This window comes from Bufo gargarizans, chromosome 8, assembly GCF_014858855.1.
Source record: "Bufo gargarizans isolate SCDJY-AF-19 chromosome 8, ASM1485885v1, whole genome shotgun sequence".
NCBI classification, from domain to species: Eukaryota; Metazoa; Chordata; class Amphibia; order Anura; family Bufonidae; genus Bufo; species Bufo gargarizans.
The window spans coordinates 195,260,771-195,271,051 of record NC_058087.1 but is presented as its reverse complement, the minus strand read 5'-3'; positions in this window follow the sequence as shown (position 1 = coordinate 195,271,051).

Genomic DNA, 10,281 nt, shown 5'->3' with positions numbered 1-10,281 from the left:
TAGGTCATTCCTCTGAGAAGTCCGTCCTCTGAGATAATAGGTCCGTCCTCTGAAAAGTCCGTCCTCTGAGATGATAGGTCCGTCCTCTGAGAAGTCTGTTCTCTAAGATGATAGGTCCGTCCTCTGAGAAGTCTGTTCTCTAAGATGACAGGTCCGTCCTCTGAGAGTATAGCTCCATCCTCTGAGATGATAGGTCCGTCCTCTAAGATGATAGGTCCATCCTCTGAGAAGTCTGTCCTCTAAGAAGATAGGTCCGTCCACTGAGAAGTCTGTTCTCTGAGATGATAGGTCCGTCCTCTGAGAAGTCCGTCCTCTGAGATGATAGGACTATCCTCTGAGAAGTCTGTTCTCTGAGATGATAGGTCCATCCTCTGAGAAGTCTGTTCTCTGAGATGACAGGTCTGTCCTCTGAGATGATAGGTCCGTCCTCTGAGATGATAGGTCCGTCCTCTGAGATGATACATCCATCCTCTGAGATGATAGGTCTGTCCTCTGAGATGATAGGTCCGTCCTCTGAGAAGTCTGTTCTCTGAGATGACAGGTCTGTCCTCTGAGATGATAGGTCCATCCTCTGAGAAGTCTGTTCTCTGAGATGACAGGTCTGTCCTCTGAGATGATAGGTCCATCCTCTGAGATGATACATCCATCCTCTGAGATGATAGGTCCGTCCTCTGAGATGATAGGTCCGTCCTCTGAGATGATAGGTCCGTCCTCTGAGATGATAGGTCTGTCCTCTGAGATGATAGGTCCGTCCTCTGAGATGATAGGTCCGTCCTCTGAGAAGTCTGTTCTCTGAGATGACAGGTCTGTCCTCTGAGATGATAGGTCCATCCTCTGAGAAGTCTGTTCTCTGAGATGACAGGTCTGTCCTCTGAGATGATACATCCATCCTCTGAGATGATAGGTCTGTCCTCTGAGATGATAGGTCCGTCCTCTGAGATGATAGGTCCGTCCTCTGAGAAGTCTGTCCTCTGAGATGATAGGTCTGTTCTCTGAGATGATAGGTCCGTCCTCTGAGAAGTCTGTTCTCTGAGATGATAGGTCCGTCCTCTGAGAAGTCTGTTCTCTGAGATGATAGGTCCGTCCACTGAGAAGTCTGTTCTCTGAGATGATAGGTCCGTCCTCTGAGAAGTCCGTCCTCTGAGATGATAGGTCCGTCCTCTAAGATGATAGGTCCATCCTCTGAGAAGTCTGTCCTCTAAGAAGATAGGTCCGTCCACTGAGAAGTCTGTTCTCTGAGATGATAGGTCCGTCCTCTGAGAAGTCCGTCCTCTGAGATGATAGGACTATCCTCTGAGAAGTCTGTTCTCTGAGATGATAGGTCCATCCTCTGAGAAGTCTGTTCTCTGAGATGACAGGTCTGTCCTCTGAGATGATAGGTCCGTCCTCTGAGATGATAGGTCCGTCCTCTGAGATGATACATCCATCCTCTGAGATGATAGGTCTGTCCTCTGAGATGATAGGTCCGTCCTCTGAGAAGTCTGTTCTCTGAGATGACAGGTCTGTCCTCTGAGATGATAGGTCCATCCTCTGAGAAGTCTGTTCTCTGAGATGACAGGTCTGTCCTCTGAGATGATAGGTCCATCCTCTGAGATGATACATCCATCCTCTGAGATGATAGGTCCGTCCTCTGAGATGATAGGTCCGTCCTCTGAGATGATAGGTCCGTCCTCTGAGATGATAGGTCTGTCCTCTGAGATGATAGGTCCGTCCTCTGAGATGATAGGTCCGTCCTCTGAGAAGTCTGTTCTCTGAGATGACAGGTCTGTCCTCTGAGATGATAGGTCCATCCTCTGAGAAGTCTGTTCTCTGAGATGACAGGTCTGTCCTCTGAGATGATACATCCATCCTCTGAGATGATAGGTCTGTCCTCTGAGATGATAGGTCCGTCCTCTGAGATGATAGGTCCGTCCTCTGAGAAGTCTGTCCTCTGAGATGATAGGTCTGTTCTCTGAGATGATAGGTCCGTCCTCTGAGAAGTCTGTTCTCTGAGATGATAGGTCCGTCCTCTGAGAAGTCTGTTCTCTGAGATGATAGGTCCGTCCACTGAGAAGTCTGTTCTCTGAGATGATAGGTCCGTCCTCTGAGAAGTCCGTCCTCTGAGATGATAGGTCCGTCCTCTAAGATGATAGGTCCATCCTCTGAGAAGTCTGTCCTCTAAGAAGATAGGTCCGTCCACTGAGAAGTCTGTTCTCTGAGATGATAGGTCCGTCCTCTGAGAAGTCCGTCCTCTGAGATGATAGGACTATCCTCTGAGAAGTCTGTTCTCTGAGATGATAGGTCCATCCTCTGAGAAGTCTGTTCTCTGAGATGACAGGTCTGTCCTCTGAGATGATAGGTCCGTCCTCTGAGATGATAGGTCCGTCCTCTGAGATGATACATCCATCCTCTGAGATGATAGGTCTGTCCTCTGAGATGATAGGTCCGTCCTCTGAGAAGTCTGTTCTCTGAGATGACAGGTCTGTCCTCTGAGATGATAGGTCCATCCTCTGAGAAGTCTGTTCTCTGAGATGACAGGTCTGTCCTCTGAGATGATAGGTCCATCCTCTGAGATGATACATCCATCCTCTGAGATGATAGGTCCGTCCTCTGAGATGATAGGTCCGTCCTCTGAGATGATAGGTCCGTCCTCTGAGATGATAGGTCTGTCCTCTGAGATGATAGGTCCGTCCTCTGAGATGATAGGTCCGTCCTCTGAGAAGTCTGTTCTCTGAGATGACAGGTCTGTCCTCTGAGATGATAGGTCCATCCTCTGAGAAGTCTGTTCTCTGAGATGACAGGTCTGTCCTCTGAGATGATACATCCATCCTCTGAGATGATAGGTCTGTCCTCTGAGATGATAGGTCCGTCCTCTGAGATGATAGGTCCGTCCTCTGAGAAGTCTGTCCTCTGAGATGATAGGTCTGTTCTCTGAGATGATAGGTCCGTCCTCTGAGAAGTCTGTTCTCTGAGATGATAGGTCCGTCCTCTGAGAAGTCTGTTCTCTGAGATGATAAGTCTGTTCTCTAAAATGCTGAAACCAATCTCTGAGATGATGACTCTGTTCTCTTTCTTCAGTGGTATGCTGTTAAAGAGGTAGTACCCTCAGATCCTCCTCTTTCAGCTATTTTACAATTCCTGCAGGATGGCCTGGACAAGGGTCTAAGCCAGTCTACTCTCAGAGTCCATACCAGTGCTCTCTCTGCCTTTCTAGGTAGACTATTATCTCAAGACCCCCTACTCAGGAGGTTCCTCAAGGGAGCTGAAATATTAAAACCTAGAATCCTGAGACCTATCCCTGAATGGGATTTATCCATTGTTCTAAAGGCGCTATCCTCTCCCCCCTTTGAACCCCTAGAGAATGTAGACCTTAGATTCCTATCTTTGAAGGTCACATTTCTACTGGCCATAACATCGGCCAAAAGGATTGGAGAGTTACAGGCCTTGGCGGCCGCTGAGCCTTATACCCTCTTTCTCCATGACTGTGTCCTGTTGAGATTTTTACCGACCTTTGCTCCCAAAGTTCCATCATTCGGTAACCGAAATCAGACCATCTCCTTGCCGATCCTATGTCCCACTCCGTCATCTCCTGAAGAGGAAGCCCTTCACTCCTTGGACATTTCCAGGAATCTCAAAATCTACCTGAACAGGACCGCGGACTTTAGAAAATCAGAGCACCTGCTGCTCTCCTTCTCCGGTAAAAACAAAGGTCTAAAGGCCTCCAAACCCTCTCTAGGTAGATGGGTAAAGGAGGCAATCCGGGAAGCTTTTCTAGCCCAGGGGTTGGCTCCTCCATCCTTTGTCACCGCCCAGTCCATGAGGGCAATATCGACTTCCTTCGCGGAAAAAGGTTTAGTTCCGCTAGAACAGATTTGTGCTGCGGCTTCTTGGAGCTCCCACAGCACTTTCGTCAAACACTATCGCCTAGACTCCAGGCGCTCTGAGGGAGTGGCATTCGGACGCACCATTCTGTCTTCCGCCCCCTATTAGCGGGACCCTCCCAATTTGTCTGTGTTACTTGCTAGGTCCCCACTTGTGCTGCTGGTTAGGATGTAAGGGAAGCGTTAATTTTAACGTAAATTTGTTTTCCCTTAGTCCTAACAGCAGCACACAAATTTCCCACCCTTGTTTTAGTTCCTACTTGATAATAAAGCACTGGGATGTGGGCAGTCTGCCCTTTTATAGGGGTGGGTTTTTACTAATTATTTAATTAGTGCTTGGTAGGGAATTTATTGTCAACAAAAATTCCACCTATCCTATCAGTTTCACAGGGGAGAACTCCCCACTTGTGCTGCTGTTAGGACTAAGGGAAAACAAATTTACATTAAAATTAACGCTTCACATACTTTTTCTTGCAACTGTATGTAAAATTGTCTCATATGTTCAAATCTTGCACTTTATTTGGCTGCATACACATACATTGTTTGCTGGCATCATTTACCATATTTCCCTTGGGCTTTTAACCCGGTGTGGTCTCTACTACCAGGGGTTTAGGGGTGAAGGGGTCCTGTAGGGACTCTCTCTCTCCTTGTTTTCACCTATGTCATAAATATATTTTTTATATCAATAAAGATTTTTGCTATATTTATTTGTGACTATTTTCATATTTATTAGGGGCTATTAGTGAGCGCTGTTGTAGGAGTTGTACTGTATGAGTCTAGGCCCTTTTCCAACACAATCCTCACCCTGATCCTCCTCCCTCCCACCATGGAGAGTCTTGCTAAACAAGTGATCCCACACTCTTTTTTAAGCACCATTCCTTCATTTGGGCCTCTCGATAAGCCCACTTGAAGAGGGACATGAGATCTTGTGCCCTGATTCCCAAACTCTTGGGCATCCATAGTCACAAGAAGATGACGGTGGGGAACGGCAATTAGTGTTTCACGAGGTGGATTATGATGATGAGACACAGTTGCCAATAAGTCAACGGCAATTAGTTTCTCAAGAGGTTGATGATGAGTATGAGACACAGTTGTCAATGACTGAGGTTGTTGTTAGGTCAACTAGTCAGGAGGATGAGCAGAGTGAGGAAGTGGAAGAGGAGGTGGTGGACGATGAAGTCACTGACCCAACCTGGGAAGGTGGCAAGCCGAGCGAGGACAGCAGTACAGAGGGGGAGGGATCTGCAGCACCGCAACAGAATGGAAGAGGTAGTGGGGTGGCAAAAGGGAGAAGGCGGGCGACACCATACAGGCCCGCAATTGTTCCCCGGGGAAACACCCGTGCGGAAATCTCCCTTGCCAAAGAGGTAGGTGTTCCGCAGTCTGGCGCTTTTTTGAGGAAAGTGCGAACGACAAAAGAATTGTAATTTGCAACCTGTGCCACACCAAAATGAGCAGGGGCATGAACATGTGCTACCTCACCATCACCAGCATGATCCGCCACATGGCATCAAAGCACCCTAATAGGTGGGCCGAATCCCTTGATCCACAATCTGTGTCTGCGGGCCACACTACTGCCTCCTCTTCCCCTGTGACCATCAGCGACCACATCCACTTCCGTGTCCCAGCGCAGCGTACAAATGTCCATACCACAGGCATTTGAACGCAAGCGCAAATACCCAGCCACCCACCTACAGGCCATAGCACTAAATGCGCAACTTTCCAAATGATTGGCCCTGGTAATGTTGCCATTTAGACTTGTGGACACTGAGGCCTTCCTTAGCCTGATGTCAGCGGCCGTCCCTCTTTACGCAGTCCCCAGCCGCCACTATTTTTTACGGTGTGCCGTGCCTGCCTTACACCAGCATGTGTCATCACCCGTACCATGACTAACGCAGTTACTGGGAAGGTCCACTTAACCACTGACACATGGACAAGTGCTTTCGGCCAGGGACGCTACATTTCCCTGACGGCACACTGGGTGAACGTTTTGGAGGCTGGGAGCGAGTTGTACCCTGGGATGGCACAGGTGCTACCAACACCAAGGATTGCAGGCCCATCAGGGTTTCCGCCACCACCTGCGTTAGTGACTCCAACCCCCACTTCTCCTCCTCCGCCTCCTCCTCCTGTCGCCACTCAACCTACAAACATGGTTGTGTCTGATAATGGCCACTTTGGAGCTCGGCAAGCTCACACACATACCATGCCTAGCCCAAGTCTTCAACTTAGTGGTTCAACGGTTTCTCAAAACCTACCCTAATTTGCCTGAGCTACTGGTGAAGATGCGCCGCGTGTGTTCCCATTTCCGCAAGTCATCGACAGCTTCCGTCGGTCTGTCAACGTAATAGCAGCGCTTACAATTGCAAGCTCACCGACTGTTGTGAGACATGAGCACGCACTGGAACTCGACGTTCCACATGTTGGCCAGGCTTTGTGAGCAGCAGGGGGCAGTAGTGGAATACCAGCTACAACATGGTCGTCACCTTTCCAGTCAGCTTCTGCTCTTCACAAGCAACGAGTGGGCATGGATGCCTGACCTCTCTGAGGTTTTAAGAAACTTTGAGGAATCAACACAGATGGCGAGTGGCGATAGCGCTATTATCAGCGTCACCATCCCACTTCTGTGTCTATTCAAACGCTCACTGCTCACAATGAAGGCGGATGCTTTGCATGTGAAAGAGGTGGAAATGGGGGAAGACATTACACAGGGTGATAGCCAGACCACCCTCAGTTCGTCTTCTCAGCGCAAATTGGATGATGATGATGAGGAGCAGGTTGCCTCCGCTACAGAGGGTAGTACCCATAGCAGGTTTATTCCATCTGTTCAGCGTGGATGGGCAGAAGAGGAGGAGGAGATTGAGAGTCATCCTCCTGAAAGTCTTGCCTGTTGGTACTCTGGCACACATGGCTGACTTTATGTTAGGCTGCCTTTCCCGTGACCCATGCATTTTACGCATTTTGGACAACACGGATTACTGATTGTTAGCCCTTCTCGACCCCCGCTACAAAGAGAACTTCTCATCTCTCATTCCTGTGGTGGAGAGGACGAGCAAAATGGTGCAATACTAGAAGGTCTTTGTGGAAAAATTTCTCCCAAAAATGTCCAACTGACAACGCTGGCAGTAGAGTCCGTAGTTCCTTGGCCAACCGAGGAAGGGAGATGAGGGGAACACACAGCAGTTCCAACAGAGGCAGGGCAACATTCTCCAAGGCCTGGGACACTTTCATGACACCCCGCCAGGACCCTCATCATGATGCGCGGCCTAGTGTCACAAGGAGAGAAATGTTTTGGAAGATGGTGAAGGAGTACGTAGCAGACCGTGTCAGCGTCCTCAGTGATCCCTCTGTGCCTTACAACTACTGGGTGTCCAAGCTGGACACATGGCACGAACTGGCGCTCTACGCCTTAGAGGTGCTGGCCTGCCCTGCCGCCTCCGTTTTGTCACAGCGGGAATTTAGTGCTGCTGGGGGCATAATAACTGATAAGTGCATCCGCCGGTCAACTGAAATTGTTGACAGGTTAACTCTTATAAAAATGAACAAGGCCTGGATTGCTCCTGACTTCTCTACTACACCAAAGGAAAGCCACTACTGAACATAAAGGCACTTTACATGTGTTGTTTATAATGTACTGAATACACTTTATTCCCATGCACCCCTTCCACCACAAAAAAGGGTATATGGTTGAATCTACCTTTTCTTGCCCTCCTCTTCCATCATATCAACATGCTTATTAGTCTGCCCTCGCTCCTAATGTTGTAGAGGGTCAGCTCACCTGCAGGCCCTCGCATATAATGTTTTAGAGGGCCAGCTCACCTGCAGGCCCTCGCATATAATGTTTTAGAGGGTCAGCTCACCTGCAGGCCCTCACCTACAATCTTTTAGAGGGTCAGCTCACCTGCAGGCCCTCGCATGTAATGTTTTAGAGGGTCAGCTCACCAGCAGGCTCTCGCCCATATTTTTTTCAATGGTCAGCTCAGCAGCAGGCACTCACCCATCATTTTTTCGATGCTCAGATCAGCAGCAGGCATCTGCCTCTGATGTTTTAGAGAGTCAGCTCTGCAGCAGACCCTTACCCCGAAAGTTTTAGATGGTCAGCTCAGCCCTTGCTCCTAATGTTTTTAAGGGTCACCAGCAGGCCATCAATCATAATTTTTCAAGGGTGTGTATGATGCCCTCCTTTATGTGTAATAAAGGGTGTATTAGAGTACCAGTTCCTTGTAGTGCATAGGCTTTGAGTGTAGGAGTCCCACTACCTGAACAATTGTACCACAATGTGAATAAGGCCCTCCTTTATGTGATATACAGGTTGTATCGGAGTGCCTCTTCCGTGTAATTTTTGGCAGCACTTGCACTTTATATACAAGTAAATACACAGGAAGGAATGTTTCCTAACAATTTTTCCTCTAAAATCGATTTTATCTTCGGTTTTGTGCGTATTATTGTCCGTCTGTAAAAGTGGCGTACTACTCGGACAACATGGTTCCCAGAAGCAACCTGGGAATCCAAGATGCATCCAGACATCCTCCCCATGCTGTTCCCGAACCATCTCAATGGTGTTTCCATCAATTTCTGACCTCTTACTATGAACCAGACGCCCTCCCCTCTTCAGAGCAGGTGGTGCTTGCTTTAATGCTCGGGTTCTCCCATTGACTTGCATTGTGCTCGAGTGCTCGGTAGTGCACCCGAGCATCCCGAGGTGTTCGACCAGAGCCCCCGAACATCCGAGCACTTTGTTGCTCGATCAACACTAGATATCTGATTTTCATTTTTTACAATGACCATAGGAGAACTCCTTTAAGCCAGTGTTTGATATCCTATGTGTCATATGATAATGCGATCAGAGATGACTCTCTTGGGGAACGTTTTTTTTTTTTTACCAGGAATATTTGAAGCCCAGAAGTTTTTGTAATTCAGAGTAGGTGAGAAAAAACATAAAAAATGTTTATAGAACAGAATTTTATTTTCCTTCGACATTACAAGAATATTCATGGATTTGTTCACAGTAAACAGATGATACTCTAGTGGGGCATGCTGGCACATGTAGTACGACTAAGGTAGCGAACATAACACAAGAGGTGAAAATGTGCCGCCCTATCAGGTCCTCCGCCGCTGTCTATATGCTACATAAGTCGTATATTATAGAGGACGCCACCTAGTGGGCCGAATGACCATCAGCATGATATTACAGAGCCGTGAGATATTAACCCCGCGTCTCCCACCTGATAATAATTCTATCATAGTCCTACCATATATATCACTGTCACGTCCCACACTGATATTACAGTCCGGTGTAATAAAACATGAAATCTCTGACTCATGAAATGTTGCATGAGAACATGTACCTTCCAGTATACCGGCAGGACGAGGCACAGATCATGCCTTCCCTGGAAGGACTTAAAGGGAATGTGTCACCAAAAATGTTTTCTGCCAGTTAAAACCACATACTTTTTTTCTAATCAGTTTTTATTTTCTGATTACAGATTTTTTTATACTGTTTCTGAACATTATTATGGGGGCAGCCATCTTGAACATGATTATAGGACGGCCATCTTGCCTGAGTTGTTCTTAACAGCATTTAGAAAGCATTAATAAAACTGCTTTACGGCAGCCCCATGGGCCATATGCACACGGGCGCTTCCCCCTAGGGCCCTACTATAACGTGTCCCAGGAAATGCTGAGTGGTATGTTGCGGCCTAAAATGTCTCTTTATGTGTCACTGTGCTCCTACCTGGATATGGCTGGACCCCAGGCTTTGTCTCCGAAGCAATAAATAGGGGGAATAATTGAGGGATAAAAAAGAATAACTTGAGTCCAGACCTTGAGATGCAGTTCAATGGCAGCTTTACTTTGCATAAACATTCTCCAAAATGGTTTACAGGCTTTGTCCTGGTCCCAGCAGGCTTTAGCATGAAATTGGCAGGCAAACTCCACCCTGCTATATCTGTTCCTCTCCGACTCTGCTGTACTGACAGGCTGGCTATATAACTCAGCTTCCTCTGTATGCTGCACTTCACTTTGTAGCCTGACATAGGTTATGCCAAAGAACTTTCCTCCTGGCTCCTGAGGCTTTAGGCTTTGGCCTCCGTGGCCAGCAGAGCTTAGGGTGCTCTGGCTGGCCTGGGCACATCCAGCAGAGACGTGCCCCTGCACACCCTTCCCCTAGCTGGGGGTGAACTAGACTGACTAGAACTTCTGCCCCACCCTTCCTGCAGGAAGTAGGACTAGCCCACTCCGCTACAGAAGGGGGTTAGAATGGAATGGTAAGTTCCACTCTCTCTAACTATAGCTCTGCCATATTTGCTGCCACCTGCTGGTGAACCTGGTACATTACATGAACAGTTTTATAACATTAGAAATGCACAGTGTGGAGGACCTGGAATAAATGCATAAGATGACATAGACCAATAAAGACTGTAGC